Source organism: Arachis hypogaea, chromosome 17, assembly GCF_003086295.3.
Source record: "Arachis hypogaea cultivar Tifrunner chromosome 17, arahy.Tifrunner.gnm2.J5K5, whole genome shotgun sequence".
In the NCBI taxonomy this organism is placed as follows: domain Eukaryota; kingdom Viridiplantae; phylum Streptophyta; class Magnoliopsida; order Fabales; family Fabaceae; genus Arachis; species Arachis hypogaea.
In genome coordinates, this window is record NC_092052.1 from 34,570,089 (window position 1) to 34,575,886 (window position 5,798).

A 5,798-nucleotide genomic window follows, 5' to 3' on the forward strand; every position below is an offset into this window, starting at 1 on the left:
AGAGCGTCGCCGTATGGTCATGTGGAACTTCAGGAAGAAAACTTTGATGGGAGGTTCACTGTCAATGGCCAAAGGCTGAAGCACTATCTTGGAGGCGAGGTTGATCGTCAGACGTTCGCTCATCTGCTAACTTAACAGAGTTGACCGTCATGCTAGTGACGTTAAAGAAGCACTTGTTGGGAGGCAACCCAACTATCCGTATCCTTAATTTTAAAGTTCTTTTTATTTTTTATTTTATTTATTTGATTATAGTTTTCTATCGTTTTCCTACTTTTTGTGTGTATTTTAGTCGTGCAAAGTGCTGAAAACTGGAACAGGTGGAATCAGAAGGGAAAACAGCACACTCTGGGGAAATTTTGCTTCGGGTGCCCCAGTGCTAAACGCTGGACCTGGTGTTTGGAGCCAGGAGGCACAAATTTTGAGGGGAGATTACTGAAGGTGTGGCACTAAATTTCCCAACTTGGCATTTAGCGTCTGATGGCACGTAATTCGAGGCCAACCCTGGTAACCATGGCGCTAAACGCGAACTTGGGCGTTTAGTGCCACAAGCGTCATCAATTGTGAATTGTTTTCTGCCTCCTTGGCGCTAAATGCGGACCTGGGCATTTAGCGCCAAGGCCTTTGATGCGGGTAGAAATTGGTGAATTAAAAATTATTAGAATATATACGTTGCAAGTATAGTTCTTAACTCGCCAGAAATCCACCGCTCAATTTAGAAAGGTGTCACAGAAAATTGAAATTTAAAATACTGGGAGTATGAATCCCAGGTCGTCTCCCAACGAGTTGCAGGAAATGGAGCTATTTTATTAATCAGATGTTTTCGAAAAAGTTTGAGTTGAGTAAACAGGAAATTAAATTGATGAAATTGAATAATGTAAATAAAAGCCTTGACTGGGAGTTGATTACATGGAAGCCCTATTCTTGGTGGAATACTCTAAGATTAATTGACAATTGAGAATTATTTCGTTTAGTTATCCTTTACTAAGTAAGGGAAGGTAAAACAAGTTGGAATGCTGTTCTATCCACAAGTCCCAATCCACTCTGGGGAGGATTGGTGTCAGGAATTAGAGAGCAAACCAACAATAACCCAATTACAATCTTTCTCTTGAACCTTCCAACTCAAGGGTTCCTTTCAATCAACTCCCCATCAAGTTAGGGAACTACTCACTCATTGTAAAGGTAAAATTCATAGCATATGAAAAGGAATTAAAGAAAGACATTGTAAATAAAAATTAAAATAGTCAATTAAAAATAAAAGTGATCCTTGTATTAAATAATCCTAAGAATATTCCAATGGTAAAATTAAACAAAGCAGAGAACATGGAAGAGTAAACCAAGTAAAGAAAACGAACTAGAATGACGAAGTCTTGATGAGGTAATAACTCTTCTCAGTATTCCAATGCAAAGAGCAATCGCAAATTAAATCCTAAGAACTATGAATGTCTAGAGAGAAAACCTAGAGGAGGAGTAAAAACTAGATCTAAAATTAAAACTTGTGTAGAATGAATGTTTCCTTTTGGTTTCTGCATGTTCTCTGGCTCTAGTCTGCTGTTCTGGGCCGAAAACTGGGTCAAAATAGGGTCCAAAATTGCCCCCAGCGAATCCTGCAGATTATGCAGATCGCGCATGTCATGCGATCGCGTCATCCATGCGGACGCGTCATTCGCGCTTTTCCTCGCCACAAGTTCGCGTCGTCCACGCCTCCGCATCGCTCGTGCTTTTCCAGTCCGCGCGGTCGCGTGAGCCATGCTGCCGCATCACTGCGATTTCTCCTCTTTCGCGCGGTTGCATGAGCCATGCGGCCACGTCACTTCTCGCTGGTTATCTCCTCAATTTCTTGTGTTCCTTCCATTTTTGCTAGCTTCCTTTCCAATCTCTAACTCATTCATGCCCTATAAAGCCTGAAACGCTTAACACACAGATCACGACATCGAATGGAATAAAGGAGAATTAAAAATGCATAATTAAAAGTCTCTAGGAAGCAGTTTTCAATCATGTAATAATTTTAGGAAGGAAATATAAATGCATGCTAAATTAATGAATAAGTGGGTAAGGATCATGATAAAACCACACAATTAAACACAATATAAACCATAAAATAGTGGTTTATCAACCTCTCCACACTTAAACATTAGCATGTCCTCATGCTTAATTGAAGGAGATAAAGTAAATAAGTATGAACATGTAGAAACTCATGCAATGCAATGCAATCCTATATATATATATATGAATGCACTATATGATTCTTGTCCACTTGATCAAAAGTAAATAAGCTCTTCAAAACAATTACAAATCAAACTCCACTAATTCTATCATCATACAGTAAGACAGATAAAAGTGCAAGAAGATAGCTCATGAAAGCAGGGAACATGGAAATTCAAGCATTGAATCCTCACTGATGATATATGTATGCTCTAACCTCTCTAGTGTATAGGGTAATCACTCTATCCTTCTCTAATCATGCTCTCTAACTTTTGTTCTTCTCCTAACCAATCAACAACAGTTAATATACCAATGCAAACATCATGAAGTCTTTTCAAGGTTGTAATGGGGCCAAGGTAGGTAGGGATACATGTATGGTCAAGTGAGCTTATAATTGAATCTTTAATTAACCCAAGCTTCAACCCAACCTATATAACTTGCATAACCTTAGAATTCATACCTAGCTACCCAGAATTCCCTTTTTACATTCCATACTCATGTATCAACTTTTTATTTTAATTTTTATCATATGTGCATTGATCTTTGAATTCTCAATTCAGTATTGGGGTAATTTTGTCCCCTTATTTATTTATTTATTAAATTTTTTTTAATAGAGGCAAAAATAAACATAGCTTATCAATGCACATAGATTTTTAATTCTTATAGTTTCACATGAGTAGGTATCCAAATTCCCATTAAATTATCATGACACATTCCCTTAATAACTTTATTCCCACAATTTTCCATACTTAACTAGCACACACAATTCTATCTTAAGCTAACCAAAGATTCAATTTGGGATATACAATTGTTTTTCCGCTTAAGGCTAGTAATGTGGTAAAATATAGAACAAATGGGATTTAAAGGCTCAAAGTGGTTAACAAAGGTAATTGAAAAGGTAGGCTTAATTTGGATGAGTGAATTTAAACAAATAATGGCCTCAATCATGTGCAAGCATATAAATATAATAAATATTGGACATATAAGATAAAACAAAATATAGATTATAATCATAGAGAAGTAAACACACAAGAATAAAATAATTATGGTTAAATAATGTAACCATGCATAAAGGCTCAAATCTTCACAGGTTGTGTGTTCTTTAGCTCAAACATCATGTTCCAAATACAACTTCAAGCAATTTTATCATAAAAATGTGAAAAATTAGTAAAATTTTGTTCCAAAGATAGAGTCTTAGAAGAAACTTATTGTCTTTTCAATCAAGTAGAGCATGCATGCAACTAACCTATTACTATGAAATTTATCCTATTCTATAAAAGAAAGAAAAACTAACTAAAATATCCTAATTTATTAGTGCTAGGGAAGAGAAATTACCTCCGGAAGTCAGGTACTGACCGACCTTCCCACACTTAAGACTTTGCACCGTCCTTGGTACCATCTGTTAGGAACAGGGGTGGGCTGGTTGCAGTATCTCCACAGTTGGGACCATCATGGCTCCCTGTGCTGGTAAAAGAAGTGGAGTCCGGGGTGTCTGAGTCCTTGAAGTGTCCCTTGAGTAGCTTCTTGAGGTGTTTGAATCGGCACTCATTACGGCGCTCTCTTAACTTCGCTTTCTGTTCTTGCCGATCCAATCTTTTGATTATCTGCTAGAGCAGTTCATCTGTTATAGGTGCTTGTGGTGTTGAAGAAGGGATATCTTCAACCGGTGCAGTAGGAAGGCTTGTAGTGGCTGCTGGAAGTCTGAGGTACTTCCCATTAGGGACATACTGATCATCCCGTGGAAGAATGGTATCCGTAGATCCAACGGCTGCCAGGTAGTACGATAACTCTGAGAACAACTTCCCAGTCAAATTGGTACATCTGGCGCTTGAGTGCGGCTTCTTGAAAGGCGTCCAATCCTTCTGGAATAGGGGGAAGACTCAAAGCTTGTTGAATAGCCTCTTCTGTAATGGGGACTTGCTTCTGACGGACAAAGACAGACTGCAGGGTAGGCAGGTAGAAGTTAGAGTAGAACTCGACTACCCAAGAAAGATTGACCTGCTTCTGTTGTCTCTGTAGGAAACCTCATTGTCTTCGTTCAATTTGCGGCTCAACAAAAGTAGCAATATTGGGCGGGAGGATAAGAAGGTGTTCGTTGTTGTAACTCCTTTCAGCTAGAATAGGGAACATCTGCTCACAGTAGCGATTTGGAAATCGCGCAGTGTCCTTTGCTGGAAAGGCTTTCTCTTTTTCATCAACCTTGATGATCCTCTTAACTCTTTTTGTTGAGGGCTTGACTGCAGTTGAAGAAGGCTATACCACTAGTGCTCTTTTAGTTCCTCTTCTTGCTGGTGATTTGGGAGTAGCTTTCTCTTTTTCTTTCTTGGTGGCCATCCTGAAAAAGGAAAGAGAAAGTAAATTAAATTCAAAGAGATATATAGCAAGAAAGAGAACGGAAAAGGTGGTGATGGATGCACATTAGGAGGTAACTGACATTAACATATGCTCATGAGTACATGTGAAAAGTCATCAAAGGAAAATAGCTAGTGCATATAATGACAAGTGAATGCAAGGTGTTTATTGGCATGCCGGAAAAGGGCATGAGTAGCATAGACGAAGCATTACTTTGTAACAAACCATCACGTTTGTATTGACAATTAAATTCAATTAATATAATAGTAAAGGGAATTTGTAAAAAGCAAGCATTGAATATTAGAATAACATAGAGAAGTGCATAATGCCATATGGGCTTTTTCACAAACACATAGCATGCAAGGTAAATAAAGTATAGAAAGTATTAAAGTGAACATGCAAGCAACCCTTTAAAGAAAATAATATATAATTGTCAAACAAATTGCAACAATCCACAAGCATATAAGGAAGAATAATGACTCAAATAAAATTCTAACACCATGTAAAAAGGAAAGAAGAAGAAAGAAAATATGAATAATGAAAAGAAAAAGAAAAGAAAAGAAAATAACATATAAAATAAGAAGAATGATAGAAAAGAAAAGGGTGAAGAAGAAAATAAAACCTTGTTAATGGAGGTGAGGGAGAGAGAGTGAAAGGTGAGATAGAAGGAAGAAGGGAGGAGGAAGAAATAAGGAGGGAAAAGAGAAAATAGGATTTGGAGAGAAAAAGATATGATATTTGGCAAAATTAGGAAAAATGTGCGCCACAAGCGACGCGATCGCATGGGGCACGCGGTTGCGCGACTTGCGCTTAAGGTGATTGACGCGGTCGCGTCGGTCACGCGGTCGCGTGACCCTAGTTTGTGCTAGTGGCGCGAGGGTTGCCTCGCACTCGCACAACTCTCTATTCAAAATCATTAAATGCCAAATTTTAGGTGACGCGATCGCATGGGGCATGCGATCGCGTGAGTGGGCAGTTTATGGGGTACGACGCGGTCGCGTGGAGTACGCGGTCGCATGAGGGGGACTGCGCGTCCAGCACCACTCTAGCACAACTTTCAACTGTGCGCCCTTTTTACGTCGAAAAATCAGGGCACGCGGTCGCGTGGGGCACGTGGTCACGTGAAAGGTCATTATGCCCATACGACGCGGACGCGTCGGTGATGCGATCGCGTGGGCTGATTTGTGCCATTGGCACGCCTCCAGCCACGCTCCAGCATGACTCTCTGTTCGTTTTTATTTTTC